At 40.1% G+C, this 27,006-nt stretch overlaps 1 non-coding gene across 1 annotated transcript; it reads left to right on the forward strand.

Moving 5' to 3' along the window:
- Positions 1 to 24,712: 24,712 nt before the first annotated feature.
- On the forward strand, positions 24,713 to 24,926 carry LOC114680544 (small nucleolar RNA U3). The gene has a single exon (XR_003732752.1). It is a non-coding gene; the product is annotated as a small nucleolar RNA U3 (small nucleolar RNA).
- Positions 24,927 to 27,006: the final 2,080 nt, after the last annotated feature.

The raw sequence follows: 27,006 nt of genomic DNA on the forward strand, positions 1-27,006 counted from the left end.
TAGTCTGAATGGGTCTGAATGGGCTTTGGGCTCCTGGCTTTTTCCTGATGATTTTCAATGGGTAATAATACGGTGATAACTTCCACATAGGAAGAGGACACAAGGGCACGAGAGGACTTCCACGCCCACCTTAACCAGGCTTGTGTTTACCCTGACAATGGCTGCATCTCACTAAATTGGTACTTGTGCAAGTCCCCTTTTCATTCCAGCAGCATGATTTCTTTCCATGGGATGCCTTAAAGCAAAGTACCTAGAGCCTGATGAAGCCTCGTCTGACAGTAATCAAAGATAAAGGCTAAGTCCTCAAGGTTTGAAGCTCGCCACATGTAATTCAGCCTTGTTCCAGCAAGCCATAAATCTGATATGTCTCCTTTCATCACAAAGTGTCTCTTGCAAAATCATTTTCTGTTTGTCCAAGACCAAGCTTCAAGAGATCCACTTTACTGCAGCCAGATCTAAAGCCTGGATGCTGCCTAATATTCTGTAAAGCCTTGGAATTTGAAGAGTTCACAGGCTGAAACACAATGTACATTAAGTGCTTAACTTCTTCAGGTATCCCCTCAAAAGCCACTGAACCTCGCTGCTGTGCAAGTCTCTCCTTAGTAGAAAGTCAGGAACTCAGTGGTCTTTCCTACCAGTCTTCAGAGTCACTTGTAACTGTAAGGAACATGGCTGTGCTTTGGTCAAGGATAGGCCAAGGTAAACATCCAAAATGACTCAGCGAGTTTAGAGCGCAGGTGTATAACTCCACTTGTTATCACAGCCGTGTAGCCATAACATGGGAAGTCTTATCATTTGGCCCTAAGCCACTATTGTCTGTAAAATATATAATTGCCCTGCTGGCACTGTACAGGTGTGCTCATGCCCAGAGAGAGAAAGAGTTAAGCTACTGACCCTGAAGGCAAGGGAGAGCTGACCATGCAGCTGTGCATGGGAGTGGCCAGCTCAAGCAGCGGAGACAGAGCAGACAGTGTAAGAGAGCTGCTGCTAAGAGAGCTGCTGAATATAGCTGTATTTCAGCTACCTACGGCCCCTCCATCAAGTGTTCTTTCAGCTATCTGCCATTCATCCACCCACTCCTTTTGGACCTCAGCATGAGCTGGAACCTGAACTTGAACCTAACAGCAACCTTTTAATGCATGTGGTGGCAATGGTTAGGGATCCTATCACCCTTCATTGCCAGTATGACACCCACACCGAAGCTTGTGTGTGTGTGTGTGTGTGTGTGTGTATTCATATCCATGTTCATTTTTAAGTCTTAATTCTTTCAGTACATTTTCATTATATTTTCCACCTAATTTTTGTATTTTTAAAATGTTTTACTAGGTACCTCTTATTTTTGAATGCTATTTTGATATTTTACTTCATTATTAAAATGATTGCCGGTATATAAAAATGTATTTTTTGCTGTTATTCTTGTTTTTATTGGTTGTTTATCCAACCATTTGCTAAACTTTCTTATTAATCTTAATAATTTGTCTGTAGATTCTTTTAGATTTCCTATGTAGACAATTTTATATTCTGTTACTAATAACTCTTAAGATCCTTCCTTTTCCATCTTATTTTTTCCCTTACTGAACAGGTCAGGATCACATGAAATAGAAGTATATGAAGTAGAAGTAAAGATGATAAACACTTTAGTCTTATTCTGATATTTAAAAAAATTTTCAATAGTTCTCCTTTTTTGTTTTTGTTGTTGTTGTTGCTGTTGTTGTTGAGACAGTCTCACGCTGTCACCCAGGCTGGGGTGTAGTGGCACGATCTTGGCTAATGCAACCTCCCGATCCCGGTTCAAGTAATTTTTCTGTCTCAGCCTCCTGAGTGGCTGGATTACAGGCATGTGCCACCATACCCAGCTAATTTTTTGTGTTTTTGGTAGAGATGGTGTTTCACCATGTTGGCCAGGCTGGTCTCAAACTCCTAACCTCAGGTGATCCACCACTTTGGCCTCCCAAAGTGCTGAGATTACAGGCATGAGCCACCACACCCAGCCAATAGCTCTCCATTGCTTATCATGTTTGCTGTTGGGGTACTTTAGCTTGATTTTTGAGGTTAATAAAGTTTCTTCCTATGTCTAGTTGCTCAGTGTTTATATGGTGAATTTTAGCAATACATTTTTCTGTTACTTCTGAGATGACTTTGTAGTTTTCCCCTTTAATTTATTAATTGACTTCCTAATGTTAAACTAATCTTACGTCTTTGGGATAAATCCAACTCATGCATGGGGTATTATTCTTTTCATGCATTGCTCAATTCAGCTTGCTGATATTTTGTGTAGAATGATTGCCTCTACGTTCGTAAATGCCATTGAACTGTCATTTGTATTTTTTGTACTGTCTTTGTCAAGTTTTGGTATTAAGAGTATGCTAGACTCATATATTCTACAAGAAATTTTATAAAATTGAGATTATTTGTTCATTGAATGTTTAATAGCATTTAACAGTAAAATTGTCTGGACCTGATTAGTTTTGATGGGAATACTTCATATTACTCATTGAATATCTTTATTGATTATAAAATTATTCATAGTTTCTATTTTTTCTTGAATCAGTTTGTTGAGTTATATTTTCCTAGAAATTGTCAGTTTCATCTAAAGTTTTAAATTGATTGGCATTAAGTTGTTCCAAAGACATTATTTCCATCCTAATAATTGCAGCATCTGTATTCATATCTTCACATTTATAATATTAATTTGTACCTCCTCTCTCTGTCATTAAGTTTTCAGTGTGTCAATTTTATTAGTCTTTTAAAAACACTTTGGCTTTGCTGATCTTTATTACATGTTCATTTTCTGCTTCTATCTTTGTTATTTAATTCCTTCTACTTCCTTTGGGTTTATTTTACTATTCTTTTTCTAACTTCTTAAGAAGAATACCTAGTTCATTAATTTTCCACCATAATTCTCATCTGACTATTCCTTAGACTATAAATTTTTCCCCAAATATAGCTTCAGTGAAAACCTAAAACTTTTCATAAGTAGTATTTTCAATTCTATTTCATTCTAAATAGGCTGTAATTCTCCTTGTTATTTCTCCTTTGGCCTTGGAATGTTTAGAATTATGTTTTCAGGTTTCTAAATAAATAAAATTTTTGTCATATTTTCCTTTTTTATTTTTAGCTTAATTAAACTATGATTAGAGAATATGACCCATATGATTAAAATCTTTTAATGTGTTGAGCCTTGCCTTGTGGAGTCATATGTGGTTGATTTTCATAAATGTTTCTTGTGTGCCTCTGAAGCATGGGTTTCTTGAAACTGATTGCAGTATGGAACTGATCTATGATTATATGAAACTTGTTAATTGTGTTATGCAAATTTTATCTATCCTTAGCGGTTATTTTCTTAGCCCGCTTGTCTTCTTACTGAGGAGATATGTTAAAATCTCAGCTGGGCACAGTGGCTCACACCTCTAATCCCAGAACTTTGGGAGGCTGAGGCAGAGGATAGCTTAAGGCCAGGAGTTTGAGACCAACCTGGTATGCCAAAACGAAACCCCATCTCTACAAAAAATGTTTAAAAATTTAAAAAACCTCTCACTGTGATGGTGGATTTGCCTCTTTTTCATTGAAGTTCTGTAAATTTTTACTTTATTTTGAGGCAGCATTTTTAAGGTCCATATAAACTTTATTATTATATCTTTCTATTGAACTTAACCATCTTAAAATGAAGATATTCTTCCACTAGAAATATTTTTCCCTTATGGTTTATTTTGATATTAATAAAATGAAACCAGTTATCTTTTAGTTAGCATTTGCTCATTGTTCCTTTTACCTAAGCAGTAAATGAATAAACTACATTTTGTTTCCTATCCGAAATGGCCATATTTGCCTTTTCATTGGAATGTTTAGTTCATTCTCATGGATTATAACTACTGATATATTTGGATTTATTTCTAGTCATTTTAAATCTATCTACCATACCTCTTAACCTCTCTTTTATCTTTTCCATCTCTTTTTCTGTTTCTACATTCTGAATAATTTCTTCTCTTATCTTCCAGTTAATTCTGTTTAGCGGTAACTAATAAATTGTTAAAAGCAATTCATATATTAATTCAATTGTAATACTTATCATTTTATGCAATTCTGTTTTATTCTATTTCAGATTTGCTTGCCTGCTCTTTTTTTGTTATTGTTGTTTTAGTGACATCTTTTTTTAAATTTCTTTTTAATTAGTGGTTTTATTTTATTTTTTATTATACTTGAAGTTCTGGGATACATGTACAGAACGTGCAGGTTTGTTACATAGGTATATACGTGCCATGGTGGTTTGCTGCACCCATCAACCTGTCATCTACATTAGGTATTTCTCTTAGTGCTATTCCTCCCCTTGCTCCCCATCCCCTGACAGGCCCTGGTGTGTGATGTTCCCCTCCCTGTGCCCATATGTTCTCGTTGTTCAACTTCCACTTATGAGTGAGAACATGCGGCATTTGGTTTTCTGTTCCTGTGTTAGTTTGCTGAGAATGATGGTTTCCAGCTTCATCCATGTCCCTGCAAAGGACATGAACTCATTCTTCTTTATGACTACATAGCACAGTGTTCCATGGTGTATATGTGCCACATTTTCTTTATCCAGTCTATCATTGATGGGCATTTGGGTTGATTCCAAGTCTTCGCTATTGTGAATATGTGCATGTGACTTTATAATAGAAGGATTTATAATCCTTTGGGTATATACCCAGTAATGGGATTCCTGAGTCAAGTGGTATTTCTACTTTTAGATCCTCGAGAAATCACCACACTGTCTTCCGCAATGGTTGAACTAATTTACACTCCCACCAACAGTGTAAAAGAGTTCCTATTTCTCTACATTGTCTCCAGCATTGGTGCTTTCCTAACTTTTTAATGATCGTCGTTCTAACTGGTGTGAGATGGTATCTTAATGTGGTTTTGATTTGTATTTCTCTAATGACCAGTGATGATGAGCTTTTTTTCATATGTCTGTTGGCCACTTGAATGTCTTCTTTTGAGAAGTGTCTGTTCTTATCCTTTGCCCACTTTTTAATGGGGTTGTTTGTTTTTTTCTAGTAAATTTGTTTAAGTTCCTTGTAGAGTCTGGATATTAACCCTTTGTCAGATGGATAGATTGCAAAAATTTTCTCCCATTCTGTAGGTTGCTTGTTCACTCTGATGATAGTTTCTTTTACTGTACAGAAGCTCTTTAGTTTAATTAAATTACATTTGTCAATGCTGGCTTTTGTTGCCATTGCTTTTGGTATTTTAGTCATAAAGTTTTGCCCACACCTATGTCCTGAATGGTATTGCCTAGGTTTTCTTCTAGGGTTTTTATGGTTTTAGGTCTTACATTTAAATCTTTAATCCTTCTTGAGTTAATTTTTGTATAAGGTGTAAGGAAGGAGTCCAGTTTCAGTTTTCCACATATGGCTAGCCAGTTTTCCCAACACTATTTATTAAATAGGGAATCCTTTCCCCATTGCTTGTTTTTCTCAGGTTTGTCAAAGATCAGACAGTTGCAGATGTGTCATGTTATCTCTGAGGCCTCTGTTCTGTTCCATTGGTCTATGTATCTGTTTTGGGACCAGTACCATGCTGTTTTGGTTATTGTTGCCTTGTAGTATAGTTTGAAGTCAGGTAGCACGATGCTTCCAGCTTTGTTCTTTTTACTTAGGATTGTCTTGGCTATACAGGCTCTTTTTTGGTACCAGAGGAAACTTAAAGTAGTTTTTTTCCAATTCTGTGAAGGAAGTCAATGACAGCTTGATGGGGATAGCACTGAATCTATACATTACTTTGGGCAGTATGGCCATTTACACGATGTTGATTCTTTCTATCCATGAGCATGGAATGTTTTTCCATTTGTTTGTGTCCTCTCTTATTTCCCCGAGCAGTGGTTTGTAGTTCTCCTTGAAGAGGTCCTTCACATCCCTTGTAAATTGTATTCCTGGGTATTTTATTTTCTTTGTAGAAATTGTGAATGGGAGTTTACTCATGATTAGGCTCTCTGTCTATTATTGGTGTATAGGAATGCTTGTGATTTTTGCACATTGATTTTGTATCCTGAGACTTTGCTGGAGTTGCTTATCAATTTAAGTAGTTTTGGGGCTGAGATGGTGGGGTTTTCTAAATATACAATCATGTCATCTGCAAACAGAGTTAATTTGACTTCCTCTCTTCCTATTTGAACACCTTTTATTTCTTTCTCTTGCCTGATTGCCCTGGCCAGAACTTCTAATACTAATTTGAATAGGAGTGGTGAGAAAGGGCATCCTTGTCTGGTGCCAGTTTTCAAAGGGAATTCTTCCAGCTTTTGCCCATTCAGTGTGATATTGGCTGTGGGTTTGTCATAAATAGCTCTTATTTTTTTGAGATGTGTTCCATCAATACCTAGTTTATTGAGTGTTTTTAGCATGAAGGGATGTTGAATTTTATTGGAGGCCTTTTCTGCATCTATTGAGATAATCATGTGGTTTTTGTTATTAGTTCTGTTTATGTGATGGATTGCGTTTATTGATTTGTGTATGTTGAACCAGCCTTGAATCCCAAGGATGAAGCCAACTTGGCCATGGTCAATAAGCTTTTTAATGTGCTGCCAGATTCAGTTTGCTAGTATTTTATTGAGGATTTTCACATCAACGTTCACCAGGGACATTGGCCTGAAATTTTCCTTTTTTTATTGTGTCTCTGCCAGATTTTGGTATCATGATGATGCTGGCCTCATAAAATGAGTTAGGGAGGAGTCCCTCTTTTTCTATTGTTTGGAATAGTTTCAGAAAGAATGGTACCAGCTCCTCTTTGTACCTCTGGTAGAATTCAGCTGTGAATCCGTCTGGTCCTGGGCTTTTTTTCATTGGTAGGCTATTAATTACTGCCTCAATTTCAGAACTTGTTATTGGTCTATTCAGGGATTCAACTTCTTCCTGGTTTAGTCTTGGGAGGGTGTATGTGTCCAGGAATTTATCAATTTCTTCTAGATTTCCTAGTTTATTTGCATAGAGGTGTTTATAGTATTATCTGATGGTAGTTTGTATTTCTGTGGGATCAGTGGTGATCTCCCATTTGTCATTTTGTATTGCATCTATTTGATTTTCTCTTTTCTTCTTTATTAGTCTGGCTAGCAGTCTATCTATTCTGTTAATCTTTTCAAAAAACCAGCTCCTGGATTCATTGACTTTTTTGAAGGGTTTTTCATGTCTCTCTCTCCTTCAGTTCTGCTCTGATCTTAGTTATGTCTTGCCTTCTGCTAGCTTTTGAATGTGTTTGCTCTTGCTTCTCTAGTTCTTTTAATTTTGAAGTTAGGGTGTCGATTTTAGATCTTTCCTGCTTTCTCTTGTGGGCATTCAGTGCTATAAATTTCCCTCTAAATGCTGCTATAGCTGTGTCCCAGAGATTCTGGTACGTTGTGTCTTTGTTGTCATTGGTTGAAAATAACTTATTTATTTCTGCCTTAATTTCGTTTTGTACCCAGTAGTCATTCAGGAGCAGGTTGTTCAGTTTTTATGTAGTTGTGCAGTTTTGAGTGAGTTTCTTAAGCCCTGAGTTCTAATTTGATTGTACCGTGGTCTGAGAGACTGTTATGATTTCTGTTCTTTTGCATTTGCTAAGGAGTGTTTTACTTCCAATTATGTGGTCAATTTTAGAATAAGTTCAAAGTGGTGCTGAGAGGAATGTATATTCTGTTGATTTGGGCAGGAGAGTTCTGTAGATGTCTATTAGGTCCCCTTGGTCCAGAGCTGAGCTCAATTCCTGAATATCCTTGTTAATTTTCTGTCTTATTGATCTGTCTAATATTGACAGTGGGGTGTTAAAGTCTCCCACTATTATTGTGCGGGAGTCTAAGTCTCTTTGTAATTCTCTAAGAATGTGCTTTATGAACCTGTATTAGGTCCGTATATATTTAGGATAGTTAGCTCTTCTTGTTGCATTGATCCCTTTACCATTATGTAATGCTTTTCTTTGTCTTTTTTCATCTTTGTTGGTTTAAAGTCGGTTTATCAGAGACTAAGATTGCAACTCCTGCCTTTTTTTGGCTTTCCATTTGCTTGGTAAATATTTCTCTATCACTTTATTTTGAGCCTATGTGTGTCTTTGCATGTGAGATGGGTCTCTTGAATACAGCACACTGATGGGTCTTTACTCTTTATTCAATTTGCCAGTCTGGGTCTTTATATTGGGGTGTTAGCCCGTTTACATTTAAGGTTAATATTGTTATGTGTGAATTTGATCCTGTCATTATGATGCTTGTTGGTTATTTTGCCTATTAGTTGATGCAGTTTCTTCATAGTGTCAATGGTCTTTACATTTTGGTATGTTTTTGCAGTGGCTGGTACCAGTTTTTCCTTTCCATATTTAGTGCTTCCTTCAGGAGCTCTTGTAAGGCAGGCCTGGTGATCACAAAATCTCTCAGCATTTGCTTGTCTGTAAAGGATTTTATTTCTCCTTCACTTATGAAGCTTAGTTTGGCTGAATATGAAATTCTGAGTTGAAATTCTTTTCTTTAAGAATGTTGAATATTGGCCCCCACTCTCTTCTGGCTTGTAGGGTTTCTGCACAGAGATCCACTGTTAGTCTGATGGACTTCCCTTTGTGGGTATCCGGATCTTTCTCTCTGGCTGCCCTTAACATTTTTTCCTTCATTTCAACCTTAGTGAATCTGACAGTTATGTGTCTTAGGGTTACTCTTCTCGAGGAGTATCTTTTTGGTGTTCTCTGTATTTCCTGAATTTGAATGTCAGCCTATCTTGCTAGATTGGGGAAGTTCTCCCAGATAATATCCTGAAGTGTGTTTTCCAACTTGGTTCCATTCTCTCCATCACTTTCAGGTACACCAGTCAAATGTAGGTTTGGTCTTTTCACATAGTCCCATATTTCTTGGAGGCTTTGTTCATTCCTTTTCATTCTTTTCTCTGTAATCTTTTCTTCATGCTTTGTTTCATTAAGTTGATCTTCAATCTCTGATATCCTTGCTTCCACTTGATTAATTCGGCCACTGATACTTGTGTATGCTTCATGAAGTTCTCATGCTGTGTTTTTCAGCTCCATCAGGTCTTCTCTAAACTGTTTATTCTAGATAGCACTTTCTGTAACCTTTTATCAAGATTCTTAGCTTCCTTGCATTGGGTTAGAACATGCTCCTCTAGCTCAGAGGAGTTTGTTATTAACCACATTCTGAAGTCTACTTCCGTCAATTTGTCAAACTCATTTTCTGTCCCGTTTTGTTTCCTTGCTGGCAAGGAGTTGTGATCCATTGGAGGATAAGAGGCATTCTGGTTTTTGGAATTTTCAGCCTTTTTGCGCTGGTTTTTCCTCATCTTCATGGATTTATATACCTTTGATCTTTGATGTTGGTGATCTTGGGATGGGGTTTTTGTGTGGTTGCCCTTTTTGTTGATGTTGATGCTATTGCTTTCTGACTGTTAGTTTTCCCTCTAACAGTCAGGCCCCTCTTCTGCAGGTCTGCTGGAGTTTGCTGGAGGTCCACTCCACACCCTGTTTTCTGGGGTATCACCAGCAGAGGCTGCAGAACATCAAATATTGCTGCTTGCAATTTCAAAAGACCTAAGCAAACAAAAGGATTGCATTCACTGGCCAAGAATACCACTTTATATTTCTGTGAGTAGAAAATAAACTTCAATTGTGCTAAGCTAGTGAAATCTAGGGATTTATTTGTTACATGTGGTGTTAGACTACATACATCTATTAAAATCACAAATGTTTTAGCTAAAAATGCAATCCAATATGACATTATTTTCTCAGAGATCAATTATTTGTTTAGCCCCTCAAATGAGGCTTTTATTAGATTTCATTTTAAAGAGTTTTAATTAAAAATCAGTCTTTTTCTTCAGCTTTCACTCTACTCATTTCCACAAGCCAAGAGGCTTTCCTATTTGTTCAGTTTCAAGGATAAGTTGAGCCAAATTGGTCCCAAGCCCATTCTCATGACCAAGGGAAGAAACCCTGGGAGGAACACCACTTTCATCATCTTTCTTTCCTTAATCTCTTATACAGTTTTATTAAAGGGCAGAGTATCAGAGACAAATTTGCCTCCTTTGCCTACTGGTCCTTTAGAATATCTGCTCTAATCCTTAGCTTCCGGGCAGATGATCATGTGATCCTCTCCCACCCCACAGCCAGGTGGGGTGTGACCCAAAACCAGTGACTTATGGGTTCACCAAACAAAAAAGGGTCTTTCTTCTGGGACTGGAAAGTCATTCATACCCATTTTAAGCCACATTCATACCAATAAGAAAGCAAGGAAACCAGTCTACAAAGAGAAGCCAGAGAGTAGTGCTCCTGTCTGGAGAAAAGCAGGAGCATCCAAGCATTTGGAGAGAAAGAATGAGAGAGACCACCTAGCAGTTTTCTGCCTCACTTTGAGGCTTGGCTATACTTCCTGAACATGGATCCCATCAGACTTCCCTGTAAGCTTCCAATAAGCCTTTCCCCTTGAGCTAATTTGAGTTTACTTTTGTCGTTCGTAACAAAATAGACCCTGATTGAGGCAGACAGTGTTATGACAGTATTTAGCCAGGAGTCTAAAGAAGACATGAATCCTGTCTTCTCTCAGTTATCCTTCTGTCAAAGTACAATTTTCAAAATATTAAAAACCTAAATTTTCATGTAGATAGATAAGTGAGCACATGTCAAAGTTTTATTCAGCACATTAATGAGAGAGGCAGTAGGATGACAAAGCCGGTGCAAAAGAGAAGATGAGAAAATAGGACTTCTGTTGTCAGAGGGAAGAAAAGGATTCCAAAGTAAAATTGCAAAGTCAGACACAAAATTAGTTAATGTCCAAGAGAGTAGTAAAGCCATAATATTTGCAGTTGTCTTCTCTACAGGACAGAAAATTAAAATTATCACCACCTTTCTACAATTATAAACAACCAAGCCCAAATCAATGTACAAACTATGTTGTATTCCCCTGGAGAGTGAGAAGACCCTTAGGCAAGCTTCTCAAGATCAGTGCTTTTCAAACTGAAAATACAGACTCCTGGGCCCTGCCCCCAGAAATTCTGATTCAGAAGGTCTTGGGCAGGGCCTGGGAATTTGCATTTTAACAAGTTCTCAGGTGACATCATTAGTCAGCAAGCCACACTTGCAGTAACATGGCCTTAGATGACATTGAAAAGTCATACAGTAATCCTTTTGCTTTGTTTCCAGGTTTTGCATAATTTTCTTAAGGTCCCCAGGGGAAATCTAAGCCTCCAGATGACAAAAAGCAAAATAAGGCTAAATAGCACTTCACTCTTGGCTGAAAATTTGAGTCCAAAACTGAGTGAAGAACTTAGATGAACAAATGAGGTTATAGGGAGGAGTCTGTTCCTACGTTGAAGAAATGCATGTCCTTGACTATTTTCCCCAAAGCTCATATTTGAGATTCTCATGTTACCATTGCAGTGCAAGGAAGAATTGATTCAAGCTACACCACCAAGGAAAAGATACTAAAGAGAAAGGGAGACAGCAAATGCCTTCCAAAATCAAGAATGAAGCTGACCTAGGCTGTCATCCCAGAGGGACCTTGGTTTGGTGTCAAAGTAGAGAACAGCACTTCCACAGGGGAAGAGAAGAGGCAATAGGCCTTCTCCCAAGGGAGCAGTCTGAGCCTATTGTGGTTCCAAGGGATAAGATCACTGGATAAATTTGAATTTCACATAACAATAAATAATTTGTTAGTGTAAGTATGTCTCAAATATTGCATGGGATATACTTATGCTAAAAAAAATTACTCATTGTTTATCTGATATTCAAATGTAACTGGGCATCCTGTATGTTTCTTTGCTAAATCTGTCAACCCTAGCAAGAGAATATCTCAACAGGGCCACATCACGTGCACTGGCCTTGTAGCACAGCATACAAACTCAAATGCCCATGGGTGCCAGCAGGATGGTATAATTGAATAAATTACATTGCAGCAAATCTGGGCCTGCCTGCTGCTTAAAAGATGGCAGCCACCACACAGTTCCAGCCCATTTCCAGGAAAAGGGTTGCAGGCTCAGTGTTACTGGGTCTGATATTTCAAGATATGCCAAAAATGTAGTTTTACGTAAAATCTTCCAATGTTTGGCTATTGGGACATAATTCCATTTTTTAAAACATTGAGCAGAAATAAGAATCTCAACCTCCTATAGATTTCACTCAATTAGTTTTTTCTCAAATCTCACCAAAGCAGGTCAAAACTTCTTTTCCTGGGTATGTATCCTGGTCTTAAGACCTTGCCAAGGAGACAGAAAGAGAAAAAGAGGAGGCCAATTCGTCCAAACTTCCCAAGAGGAGAAAATAACCTTAAACTTCTCCCAGATACTAACCCCTCAGTTTTTCATTCTTGCCTTGGTTAGTCTTTTTTTAAAAGGTTATTGGGCACATGGTGGTTAGCCCACCCAGCTGTGCTGCTGGCCTTCATTGGTAGCCACTCCTGACATGAGGGTTTCAGTCACATCTTTCTTACATTCCCTGTTTACACAACAGGGTTCTTGAGGTAAGGAAATTACTTACATCTGTTTGTGTCCCTAGTACAGTGCTTTGCACAGAGTGGAAGATAATTGATAATGATGAAATCTTTTAGCTTTTGTATATCTGAAAACATCTTTGTTTCACCATCATTATCTAAAAAATAATTTTCATTGGTATAGAATTCCAGGTGGACAGGCTGGGTTTTTTCAGTACTATACTTCAAATATGTTACCCAACTGTCTACTTACATGCATTGCTTGTGACAATTAATCTGTTGTCATTCTTATTTTTGCACAAAATATGTCTTTTTCTCTGGCTGCTTTTATAATTTTCTTTTTATCACTAGTTTTCAGAAGTTTGATAATAATGTCCTTTGGTGTCGTTTATGCTTCCTGTACTTGAGGTTTGTTGAGATTCTTGGATCCTTGGGTTTATAGTTTTCAATAAATTTGGGAATTTTTAAGTTATTATTTCTTAAATAATCTTTCTGTTCCCCTGTTCCTCCATCAGGAACTGCAATTACATATACATTCAGCCACCTAAAGTTGTCCCACAGCTCAGATGCAATATTCTTTTGTTTTTTACATTCTTTTTTCTTTGTGTGTTTCATTTTGTATATTCTCTATTGCTATGGCTTCAAGTTCACTAATCTTTTCTTCTGTGTTTTCTATTCAGGTGTTAATATCATTCAGGTATTAATATCATCTTGGATTCAGTTTTTATCTGACATGGAGAAGCATTGGATCGGAGTGGGACACATCCTCTCTAATGCACCCTACCTTTTCCACTGCTCCAAACCTCACACAAGCATCAGAAAGATTCAAGACAATCTAGAAAATCTAAGTACAAATACAAAAAAGAAAGTGTTTTCTTTCAAAGCTGTGAATTATATAATGTGAGTAAGCTCAATAAACATTTGCAGAAGTGGGAGTATGTGTTAGTTCATTCTTGCATTGCTGTAAAGAAATACCCGAGACTGGGTAGTTTATAAGGAAGAGAAGTTTCTTTTGGCTCATGGGTTCTGCAGGCTGTACAAGAAGCATGATATCAGTATCTGCTTCTGGGGAGGCCTCAGGAAGCTTATAATCATAGTGGAAGGTAAAAGGGGAAAAGATGGTGTCACATGGCAAGAGTTGGAGCAAGAGAGGGAGAAGGAGGAGGATCCAGGCTCCTTTTATTTATTTTATGTATATATATATAATAAACATTATATATAAATATTTTATATAGAATAAATATATAAATATGTAATAAATATATAAATTTAAATATATGTATGGGGGTTTTTTTGTTTTTTATTTTTTTGAGATGGAGTTTCACTTGTTGCCCAGGCTGGAGTGCAATGGCACGATCTTGGCCCACTGCAAGCTCCGCCTCCAGGGTTCATGCCATTCTCCTGCCTCAGCCTCCCAAGTAGCTGGGACTACAGGCACCCGCCACCACGCTCAGCTAATTTTTTGTATTTTTAGTAGAGACAGGGTTTCACCATGTTAGCCAGGATGGTCTCTATCTCCTTACCTTGTGATCCGCCAGCCTCGGCCTCCCAAAGTGCTGGGATTACAGGCGTGAGCCACTGCGCCCGGCTAATTTTTGTATTTTTAATAGAGATGGGGTTTCGCCAAGTTGGTCAGGCTGGTCTCAAACTCCTAACCTCAGGTGATCCACCCACCTTGGGCTCCCAAAGTGCTGGGATTATAGCCATGGGCCACCGTGCCTGACCCAGGCTCCTTTTAAACCACCAGCTCTCACATGAACTCAGAGTGAGAACTCAGTCATCACCAAGGGAATGGCACTAAGCCATTCATGAAGGATCTGCCCCCATGACCCAATCACCTCCTACCAGGCCCCACCTCCAAAATTGGGGATCACATTTCAACATGAGATTTAGAGGGGACAAAACTAAATCAGAGTGGAATGGGCAGAAGAGACCAACATTCCACCTCTTGTTTGGAGGACTCCTATTTGATTCCTTTTACGAGGGTGGAAAACCTGCAAAACGAGATCTGCTGTTCGGCTTTCACTCTGTGCTTCCTTTGTGAGAGGATAGGGAAGGAACTGGAGTGGGGAGCTGAGACAGAATGAAAGGCAAAACCCTTTCTAATCCGTCTTCTTGCTCTCAAGCTGCAGGGTCAGGTAGACCTGGGATTGAATCCCAACTGTGCCCCATACCAGTTGTTTAACCTTAGCAAGTTGCTTTACCTCTCTAAGCACCAGATCTTCATCTTCAAAATAGGAATAATATTGCTGGCCTCATGGTACTGTTGAGAAATAAATTCGGTCATGTTGAACAATGCAAATAAAGCAATTAGCACAGTGACTGACATGGAGAAATTAGCATTCAATACAAGTTTGTTGTATGGTCACCACCCTCATTTTTGTTACTGTCATCACCAGGACCATGTGATTAAAGATGAAAATCTAAATGGACCACCAGCAAAGACATAACTTTGGAGGCTGGAATTACAGGTCATTTTTATTTTCTAACTCTAATTAATATGAACATTTATTTGCTTTTCTAATCAGAAAATAAAAGATAAGTTATTTTTAAAAGTTGACCAGTGTCCTTGTGGGATTCCCTTTATCTTACACTGGTGAAAGCTCTCTTTCTATTTCTTGCCTCTCCCTGCCCAAAGAAGGAACAGTTATGTAGTTTGCAAGCACCCACAGCCGCCCTTTAAAGGTAGCCGCGCTTCCTAGGAATCTGAGAGCTGCAGAGAACAAAACACCTTTCTCCTGCCCTGATGCATTCCAGATTTGGCCACAGGCTCTCTAGACACCAGAAAGAAACAGAGGCTCCAGACTGCCTTGGTTACTGTGAAATGAAGTGCAAGAATACTTGACCCCAACCGGGGCCAGCAGTAGGGTAAGGTGAGTGAGATGCCTAGGGTGCAGAATGGAAGGAGGTGCCGACGGTGCACTCAGGTGACCCTGAGAGTATTGCTTCCTTCCATTTTGCACCTTAAGTACCTCACTCAATTTACCTTCGTACTGGCCCTAATCCCAATCATGACCATGTCCAGGACGACAGCCAGGATCCCAATCAGCCTCCCACCCCACCTCCCCAGCCCCTGGAAGAGAAAGAGGGTTTATTGGACAGTTCTTTATGGCAGGGGTACTGCCTAGACACCCACTGGAAAAGCTACATCCAGAAATCTGGGGTTGCATACACTGGAGAGAGCAAGGCAGCTTCAGGCTCCAACCTAGTTGAGACAGTGTCGTCATGTCCTGTCCACCTCCTGGGGTCATGGTGCCGTGTGGCGCAGTCAGCCTATCTCCCATACTGTACAGTATGTGCCTTCTCTCTATGCACGGGGTTCTGCAGGAGAACCAAACCAAACAGCTCCCTTAGCCAGAAGCTGAGCTCATCAGCAGTTAACTTCCTTCACAAGCGGCTGCTAGGCCCCCATCTGTGTTGGCCTTCTCTTTCCGTTTGTCTATAGGAATCCTCCCCTCTCTCAACTGCACCAAGGTCTGTGATACTATTTCCTCCAGGGCGTCACAGAACAACCCCCACCCCAGTTGCTGCCCCCTTCTACCTGCCAGAACAGCAGTCTCCTGTCAAGACCCCTCAGGTTTTCTGGCTTTTTTGGTTTGCATAGATCAGCATAATCCTTAGTGTTGAAAGCAGTAGATAATTAATTTCTGCTAATGATTTTCTGCCTTGTCTCCTAGACTCCTTTCAGTAACTCCAACCACAATTTCAGCATTAAATGATTCAGCACTTCCCTTGCTTCCTAAGGAATTCACTGCCTCGTTTATCTGTTTGGCCCACTGAAACCTCCCTTTGTCCTTAGCTACAGTTTCCCTCTCTTCTTCTCTGACAGTTACTATTTCTGAGTCTCCTGGCCTCCAGCCCTGCCCATGTTGCTGCTCCACTTGCCCCTCTACCCTGGAGTCAAAAAAGACTGGCAATAATAAAAAGAAAGTCTGATTCCTCTGTCTTTGGCATGCCTTGCAAATCCCTGTCAATAACTAGAAATTTAACAGGTGTTACTTTTAGTGAAGGTATTGTTGGCCAATTCCGCTTCCCCCAGCTGGGTTCCTTGAATGGCCCTTGATAAATGCGTGCAAGACCATGTTGTTCCTCTTGGGGACTTCTTTTCTTTACTCAGTCATGAATGATGAAACAGACCAGATGTGGCCGGGAGCTGCTCAGGTCCTAGGAAACAGCAGGAAGGATTCCCCCGACTACTTCCACTTTCACTGGGGCTCGCACTACAGAATGCAGACCTTTAGCCTGAGCTCACTCTGGCGTTTCATCTTGCTAGCCATGAAAACACCCCAACACAGTCCTGCCTCCTTTCCTTTAGCAATTGTCATGTGTTGGGCATCAGAATTATTGTCTGAAAAGTTATTTTTTTCTCTTACACTCAGACCCCCAGAAACACATAGCTGGGCTAACTGAAAGACAAAATCTTTATTGATAAAATTTATACAGGAGAATTAGCATGAGATACCATCACACATTCTTCTGACTCTTTAGCCAGTCTAAGTTCTTTCTTCCACTTAAATTTGTCCTTAAAGCAAAAGAAGGCCTGATGAGTCATGTAGAATCTGAGAGTATATTCAAAGCTTCCAATAATTACTTTCCACCCATCACATGACAGGTGACTGGTGACACAGATATTTAAGCATGGCCTAAGTTGGTATCTGTCCAGAGGCTATCAAGGTTATTTGGTTCCATTAACTCCAAATCAAGATGGGCAGTTTCAAAATTGCTTTCCCTGGTAAAAAAAAGCTCTGTCTCCAGGAAAAAAAAAAAAAGGAAGAGGATGTTTGTGGGTGAAGAAATGTCCCCTGGGCAGGGAAGTACAAACAGACCATGCTTATATGACACTGAATAATGGTTAGAATAAATGGCTCAGAGCAATGACTAAATAGTCAGAGCTGCCTGATGCAGCTAAACGAAGTAGGATTTTCACCAGTAACTGTTTGATTACAATCCATTAAAAAGCTGACTTGGGGCCAGGCATGGTGGCTCACATCTGTAATCCCAGCACTTTGGGAGGCTGAGGCGGGCGGATCACCTGAAGTCAGGAGTTCGAGACCAGCCTGGCCAACATGGTAAAACCCTGTCTCTACTAAAAACACAAAAAAATTAGCCGAGTGTCAGGGTGGGTGCCTGTAATCCCAGCTACTTGGGAGGCTGAGGCAGGAGAGTAGCTTGAACTCGGGAGGTGGAGGTTGCAGTGAGCTGAGATCGTGCCACTGCACTCCAGCCTGGATGGCAAAGTGAGACTCTGTCTCAAAAGAAAAAAAAAAAAAAAACTGACTTGTTTTGCCTCCTTGTTCCCTCATCTTCTAAGTTCTGCTTTTTTGGCCCACTCTGGATGGTTCAACACTCATTGTTCAACCAGTTTATCCCAAAAACATCTATTGAGCACCTATTCCATTCATAGCACTGTGCTGGGCCCAGAAGAAATACAAAGATGAAAAAGTTATTCTGTACTGTCAATGACATTAGAGTAACGATGGATATATACAAGTAAATAAAAAATTAAAAGTCAGAAGAGAAGGTTATCATGTTATGAAAGAGACATAAGAAAGAACAGAGGAGGCAATTTGCTCTGAGTAGATAATGTTTATTTTCATTTCAGTCATGTTAAAGTTAGTTGTCTAATGGGGCATTATGATTTTCCAAGAAGAAGATAAAGGACGTCTTGTTTCCCAAACTCATGTTCATGGCACAGGGTGCCTTCATTTATGGCAAACTGGTGACCCTCTCACTGAACTCAATTTGGAAAATGCTGGAGAAAGGCATCTATTGTGCAGAGGAATATGTGTTTGGAAAGCGAGGTTGGGGTGTGATGGAAAGAGGCCTCAAAATTTCCTGCTCAGAGGAAACTGGCTCAGCCTTCTTTGCTGCATTTGTGTTTCTCTGAGGCCAGAATGGTTGTCCAGTCAGTTTCACATGCTGGTGTGTTTCACTTGAGGCGGAACTTGTTCCTCCGGATGAATCTAGCCTGAAGACATAGTGAGGGCCCCTCTCCAGAGCCTTTGCTTCCTCTAGTCACTCAGCATGTTTACCCCCAGTCAATGGGCACAAAACAAATATTCAGAGCTAAAATTAAATGAACCAACAACACATTGTAAAGGCAAAACCAGAGTACCCCTATTTGCACATCTGTAAAATGATGTTTACCATTTGCAAACCCAAAACATGCTAATTACAAAGATGAATTTAAAAAACACAAAGCATTGTACCCATTGAAAAGAGAATACGCTTCAGAAAATAAAAAGTAAAGTTTGTCAGAATATTGTTTTTTCTATGAAATGAGTTCATGAATTTTGTGTATAATCCTAACACATTTTGTAAACAGAATTCATAAAATTCAAAACCTGCCTGATGAGTAACAGGCCACTTGAGAAGAATGACCATCTTGGGACCAGATTCCACCAACATTCCTAGTGGCTAATAGTTCTTCTGTGTTTGCAATTTACAAAGTACTCTTGTGTCTGTGATCTCAAATAATGTTCACAGCAATCCTGTTAGGAAGTTAGGACAACGCTTGCACCCATTTCACACATGAGAAAACTGAGGCTTGGGTAACATCTGCCCGAGAGAGTGTAATGAGCATCAGACTTGGCCCTGACACTCTCACCCCAGAGTGGTCCTTCCACTCCCCTGTGTTCTCTCCTGGGACAGGTGCCAGCTGCTTTAAGTGCCAGACATCCCAAAAGGACAAGGAGTTTCCTCACCCTCTTATTAATTCAAATACGTATTCATTCATTTAACAAGCCCTCACTGAGTGTTGGTAGGCACAGGAGACACCATGGTGGCAGAATGTAGGTACCCCCATCCTTCTCCAGTTCATAGTTAGCTGGAGAAGACACACAATGAAGCAAGCAATAATAATGGAGTGTGGTTGTACTATGACAGGGCAGTCACAGTAGTCACTGGCCTAAACTCAATGTACCCATTGTCTATAGCATTCAACTGTCCCTGGGCTTTGCAGCCTTTTATATAATAGTAATAACAGTCATGTCAAGGCTCAGCCTCAGAAGGATCCACTTTCAGTCTCACTCAAGTGGGAGCTGGCAGGATTCATTTCCTTGGGGCTGTTGGACTGGGGGCTCAGTGCCATACCGCTTAGTGGAGGCCATCCTCAGTCCCTTGTCACATGGGCCTCTCCTTAGGGCAACTCATCACATCAGAGTCACAGAGACAGAATGCAAACAAGGTAGTCTTTTACAAGCTGATCTCCAAAATGACAGAACATCACTTCTGCCATAGTCTATTAATTGGAATCACTAGGCCCAGTCCACATACACACAGAAGGAGAGGGTCATGCAGGGAGCAAACATCAGGAGGTGGGATCACTGGAAGCCATCCTGCCACTCTTGCCAACAGCTAATTGGTAGTGTATTCAAAACCCAAATCCAAGTCTGTCTGACTTACAGTAGCTGTGCCACGTCCACCAAATGACAGTCTCACAGGTCTCCAATATTTGCAGAGTTAATTGTATTACATTTCCAAGGCATTATTACATGTGTGATTTGTTTCATTCAAGGTACACATGGGTAGATATCTTAATTCTCATTTTATAAAGGAAAAATCCTGAAACTCATGGAGTGTAAATGACTCATGGACTTCTGTAGGTCATGGTAATTTTTAGTGTTGAAGTTAAATGACTTTTTAGTTTTGGAACCTAAATGATATGCCCAAGTTCACACCAGATGGAGCCTGGACGCAGGTTTTCTGCCTCCAAATTCCAAGAAGTTCAATGCTGCAACTGTATCTTCCATTGACTTCCACCTATTTTCCACAAAGCCCTCCCATACAGCTCCTAACCCCCATCTGTCTGTAGGTAGCAGTGTCAGATCCTAAAGCCACCTAAAGCCCATCAGAGGGCACCTCGGGCTCCCATGACTTTCCAGTGTGACTGCAGCTCTGAAGTCACCATGACGAGCAGATTGGGAATCAAGCAAAAAGAGGAGCTCTGAGAATTTTGGGATCGTCCCCTGCGTGTTGAAGACAGATCTCACTTCCCTTCCTGGGGATCACAAGGTGACTTTTACAGAGTTAGAAGTGGGAAAATGTGTCATCCAGTACTCAAAAAGCATCAATCGTACTTTCATTCTTTTGCAGGTAGCTCTGGCAACTCTTCTTCTCTCTCCAGTCACAACCAATCACTGAGAACTCCCAAATCGCCTTTACACTCACCCTCTGTTGCCTACTCATGCAGCAGCCTCCTTACTGAGTCGTTTTCATGCCTCTAGTCTCCACCCTGAAATCCAATCTCCACGGCACCCAGAGTGAGCTTTCCAAACTTTGATCTGATCTTGGAACTCTCCTACTTAAAACCTTCGGTGGCTCCTCATTGCTCCCAGCATAAGGCTGATATTCCTTATCACAGTGCCAAGGCCCTGCCCATCTGGCCCCCTCCTTTCTCTGCCAGCCTTTGCTCTCATCATTCTCCCATGATCACTTCTACTCCAGACACACTGACCTGGCATGGCCAGTGTCTCCCATGTGCCCTCCTCTTTCTCATTTTCTGGCTGTCCCTGCTGTCTCCCAACCCCTGTTATTCTTAACCTGATCAAGACCTCCAACTCATTCCTCATCTATATTTAGCATCTTTTCTTTGTCATCCCACAGAATGCCTTGTTGTGCCTGTCACGCTGTGTTGTTATTGTATGATCAGCACCAGAAGGAGCGAGCCTGAGTTTGCCTTGTCAGTGATATCCACCATGGCCGGATAGTATCAGGGCCATGGGAGTAACTTAGCAAACTTGTTGAACGAATGAGTGAATGAAAGCAATCTCCATCCCCATGTTCCTGGGATTAAAGGCTTCCATTTGCTTACTCACCCACCCACGGGTCACCGAACTTCCTTTAGTCCTGATGACTCCAGTGGGGTTGTCCAGTCATTGGTGGGGGCCCCCAGAGCTTGCGGCAACCTATTCATACATTTGTTTTGTCAGCAAACATTTGTGCCAGGCATGTGCTGGGTACTGAAATAGAGTTGAAGATGAATAAGAAACATAAGAGTCCAGTCCAAAATGAGTTCTTAGTCTGGTGTCTGGAGCTTATGTAATTTCAGAGTTCCTCAGAGAAATCATAGGCTCATCTTTATAAAGTACCTAATAAAGACACTACCTTGGTATTACCATCCTCTCTCAAATATGTCTGATTTTTACTCACTGTATCATTATCAGCCTATTCTGCTCATGTTCAGCCTATTCTGTCCACTGTTATATTTTTGTTTCACTTTTTAAGTTTTGGGGTTATGCGGCCAGTGGCTAGCAATGTGGCAGGGCTCAGACCTTCTCTGCATTGATGACAGCACACACACCAGATGAAGCTTTATTGTTTGGAATTGTTTCTGAGACAGTAATTATTTTAGGAGTTACTGGTGAAAAGCAATATAGGTCAGCAATATAGTCAACCATATACTTTAACATTTTATAGCCCTTTCTTCATTCCTTTCTAGTTAAAAAATAAAAATCCTTCTGAGAGGCTTAGGGGGTTGTAAGCTTCTATAGGATTTGAAGCCATCATCATTAGAGTCTGCACAGTTCATACTCCAGGCTGCTCCAGTCAATGAGAGGAGAGGAACACTCCAGCAGGATGAACCTGAGTTTTTTCTCCTCCAAGACAAATATTTATGTTATTAAATGTACCTACAAATAAATAGGCACATTTATTTATTCGTGTATTTATTTATTCTCTCACTAGTTCTAATATTTATAATAGTCATAATTATGTAGCATTGACTCAGTACTGTATCATACTCAGTACTGTATGCTAGCCACCACATTAAATGTTTTCCATTTATTACCCAAAACAGCCTTAAAAAAAAAAAGTCAGTACTCTTGTTATCCCCATTTCATAGATAACGATGAGGATGCTGAGATTTGACAAGGTCAGGTAAGTCACCCAGGGTCACACAAGGATTAAGTGGTAGCACAGGAATTTGACCTCAGGCCAGCCTAACATGGGAATTCACATTTTTAACCACTGCACTCTTCTCAATTCCCTTAATTCCAGAAATATGAGGTGGCTTACAAAAACACATTCAGTACACAAGAAGACAAATCAGTGAAGCAAACAGATAAAGAGGAAACTTCAGGTAGGAACAAATAAGGTGAAGTTAGACTTAATGTACTACATATATACCCACAGAGGCCTGTGCGCTTTGTAGAATAACGCAGCAAATTTGATTCTATATTTTTCAAAGAGAGAAATGTATTCATTTACATGTTGTACCATATTCATAAAATCGAAAACAAACTAGGTGCTCAAGGGAAAAAACTGTCTATCTTGATACTGAGACTTACAGAAAACTTCTCACTTGAGCCTCTTAAAAATTACTGTGTAACATAAGAATAAACTGTTGAACTTTAGAGCATCCCTACAGCAAAGTCAGCAACCATTCTGTGAGATTGTTTCACAGATCCATTTATAACACATCTCAGTGTAGTGAAACATCAAAGCCTAGGTTAAAAGGGCAAACCTCAGATTTTACAGCTTTCCAATGGCTTGGCTGAATCCCAAGAAGCAGAGCTCCAAAAACACATTTTCTTACACCAAGTCTGGTGATTTCCTCCCTGACACCAGTCTGGGGTGCAGAAATTCCACAGCACCAGCCAGAGGCAGGCCTATGTCCTTCCATAAAGTGTACAGGTATTGACACCTTCCAGTGAAGAGCAAGGAACTCATAGAGGACAAGCATCTGATGTCTGTGCCTCAGCCCCACCTTTATGCAGACCCAGACACTGGCAGGGCTCAGATCCCCTCAGAAGAGGATTCTGGTGGCACAGGGTGATGTGGGTGATGCATTCTCAAAACCTTACTCCATAGAGCATGGCTACAATCATTTCAACCTGGCAAAATGTTTAGTCAGTTGTTACTAAACTCCAGGCACAGTCATGTAAAAATCAATCAATCGATCGATACATGGATTAAAGTGTATTTTGAATATATAACACTAAGCAGTGTCACATCCTGTGGGGGCCTCCAAGGTAAACCAGTAACAAAATACATGGGCTTGTAGAGGGTTGTTAGGACAAGTTAGATGTTGGAAGATGTTGTCGATATGGCCAATGGGACTCAGCCTCAGCATCTGGAACAACTGTTTCTTCACACCTGCTTTAAAGGCAACTGCCAGAGTCCAGACATGGTATCCTAGAGCCATAGAACCAATTTGTCCACCTAAACAGTACATCATCATCCCTGGGCCCAACCAGGAGTCTGCCTACATGTATTAGTCCATTTTCACACTGCTGTAAAGATACTACATGAGACTGGGTAATTTGTAAACAAAGGAAAGAGGTTTAATTGACTCACAGTTCCACATGGCTGGGAAAGCCTCAGGAAACTTACAATCATGGCAGAAGGGGAAGCAGGCATGTCTTACATGGCGGCAGGAGAGAGCAGATGTGAAGGAAGAACTGTCAAACACTTATAAAAACATCAGATCTCATGAGAATTCCCTCACTATCACGAGAACAGCATGGGGGAAATGACCCCCATGATTCAATCACCTCCCACCAGGTCCCTCCCTCAACGCATGGGGATTACGGGGATTACAATTCAAAATGAGATTTGGGTGGGGACACAGAGCTGAACCATATGACTACACTCTTAGTGGGAGTGGGGGGCAGGCTGTGCTGCTGTGCCTTAAAGGACTGTGTGGTCTCTTAACTTTTGATCCTACACTCCATCAGTAACCATTTTACACATACATATATATAGTAGATTATAAGTATCAGTTACTGTACAGTATTTTATAAGCAATACAAAACATTCATTAAAATAAAGATTGGGAGGAATGAAATATAAAATGAATACAGAGAGAAGTTCTCTGAAAGTTCTACTATTTTCTTACCACAGTTCTTTGTATCATCCTGCACACTACTCTTTAGAGAACGCTGTCTTAATTTAAGAAGCTGGGCCTCCTCTAAACCACCTCTTGGCACTTCCAGCAAGCTTTTCATCATCCAGCCCCAGCCCATCTCCCCAGTTGTCCCTGCTGGTGCTCTCCACCCATACTCCACTATCCACCATGACAGCATACACACCATTTCCTGCACGCACAATGTACTCTGCATTTTTTTGTTCATGTCGTTCCTTCATACCAAATGCCTTTCCTTCTTTCTCCAGCTATCAAAATTTTCAACTTTCAAGACCCAGTTCAGATTCTAGCTCTACCCTATAATTAACCTAGATCCCTTCTCAAATAGAATGAATCGCTTTCTTCCATAATATTAACCAAAATTATCCTTTCTAATCTTCCCAATATCCCTGCAAAGTATTATTAAGTATTTGCAGATCAGAAAAGGTTCTTTTCTAGTCAGAAAGACTATACTCTCAGGAATCATTTCTATAGTTTTTTACTAGAGAAATTTCTCTGAATGTGTAGAGCACCGGTAACCAAGAGGAGGAGCTGTGTTCTCCTCTCAGCATGAAGTGAGCCCTTGGTGTTCCTTCTCTGCAACTGCCATTTGCCATTGATGATCGTTCTTCTCTTCCTCTGAGAGAGTAAGAGGGTACAGGATGCAGTCTGAGTGATTCCCGTTTTAAAAAAGAAAAAGAAAAGTCTCTTGGATATTGTGTAATTAACCCATACACCTAGTGACTGATAGGAGCAGAATTTGAACTCATAACATCCCAGTGGCCATGTTCTTTCCAGCGCACTAAGTTTTCCTTCATGCCTTGGCTTCCCATGACAGAAACTGCACTCTATATATATTCTCTTATGACATCTTCAACTAGCCCCGTGAATATATGTTATCATCTTTAGATTGGAACTAAGAAAACAAAGCCTTGGAAAGGTGAAGTAGCTTGCCTAATGTCACTTAGTTAGCAAACAGTAGGGATGGTTCCAACCCATGTTTGTCTGACTGTAGATCCCATATTCTTTGTTTTGCCATGCAAGTGGATCTATTCTTCTCATTACTTGTTACTTTCACTTCACTTTAGCTTTAGTCATTTTGCCTTGGCTTAAATAGCAACTTCAATACCTCTTTCCTTCAATGCTCTGTGAGGTAACTGAAGACAAGAAAATATGTTTCACTCAATTCTCTGGTAGCCAGTACCTACATATCAAAAGTATGTTTATAAATGTTAAATTGAACCCTATAGGAAGAATGATTGCAAAGAAATGTCGATTCACAGTGCTGTCTCCATCTCTAGAGCTTTTGTACCTATTGGCTTGCCAACACTACATTCAAAAAATATGGACAGGAAACTGAGAAAGGTGGAAGAGACCACCACCTCTTGCTATCTCCTAAAAGATAATTTTTAATAAGCTGCAGGCTACCCTTGAAAACTGTCTATCATAAGCAAGAGTGCTGGCAACATCTCCTGAAAGATGACAGAGGTCCAGGTGGCCATCCAGATGCTGGAACATGCCTGAGGACATGGGGGGATGTTTAAAATAATTGATAATTTCGAAAATAGAAAACAGTTTATTATATAAGGATATAAAGAATAAAATATTTTGTATAACTATACAGTGTGTTTGTATTTTGAATTAAGTATTATTACAAAAGGGTCAAAAAGTTAAGAAAATTTAAAAGTTCATAAAGTTAAAAAGTTACAATAATCTAAGGTTAATTTATTATTGAAGACAGAAAAATATTTTTATAAAGTTAGTGTAGTTCAAGGCACAGTGTTTATAAAGTATATAGTAATGTACAGTAATGTCTTGGGCCTTCTGAGAATGTATCTGATCACTAAGTGACATGATTGTAGTAAATTCCTTGCAGATGTTGACTAAGTCAAAGATCTTGAGATGAGAAAATTCTCCTGGGTTATCTGGATGGGGCCTAAATGCCATCATATGTATCCTGATAAGGGAGAGGCAGAGGGATATTTGACACAGAAGAGGAAGCAATGTAACCACAGGGCCCAAGACTGGAGGAAAGTGGCCACAAGCCAAGGAATGCTGGGAGCCACCAGGAGATGGAAGAGGCAAAGAACCTATGCTCCTCTAGAGCCTTTGGAGGGAGTATGGCCCTGCTGACTCTGGTTTCAACCCAGTGATACTGATTTCAGACTTCCAATTTGTGGTAATTTGTTAGAGCAGCTATCAAGAATTAATACACTAGTAAGAACTTTAGTGCAAGGAGATAGAAGTGAATGACACAAATGACAAGTAATAATTTAGGCACAGTACTCAGCACCTCTCCAGTCCTAAACAGCTCAAAACCTTGGCTACCACATTCCACGGAAACCAGGCTATCCCCCACCACCAAAAACCCATGCTTCTTTGGACATTCTATCAGTTCAGATGGAGGATGATTATTTCTAAAATGACCACTCCACTATCCACCAAAGTCCTGCAAAAAATAACTCTGTGTGGCTTTCCAGCCAGTTAAACCCACCACAATCACGGGCTTCTCTTTATTATTAAATGTAAGTTCTAATGGATGCTATCCTCACCTTCATTCTCATCCTTGTACCTCCTTGGATTTTATCTCCTTAGTCCTGAACTCCCACTGGTTCCAAACCTTCCACCAGGCCATTCAGGAATGCTACCCAATTTAAAGCACCTTGCTATATCTTCAATCTTTTCCCCAGGGCTTTACTGCTCTCACTCCATCTGGGTTTTGCCTATCACATTGAGAACCCCAAGCCATCCATCCCTT

The sequence above is a fragment of the Macaca mulatta genome, chromosome 8 (assembly GCF_049350105.2).
Source record: "Macaca mulatta isolate MMU2019108-1 chromosome 8, T2T-MMU8v2.0, whole genome shotgun sequence".
In the NCBI taxonomy this organism is placed as follows: Eukaryota; Metazoa; Chordata; class Mammalia; order Primates; family Cercopithecidae; genus Macaca; species Macaca mulatta.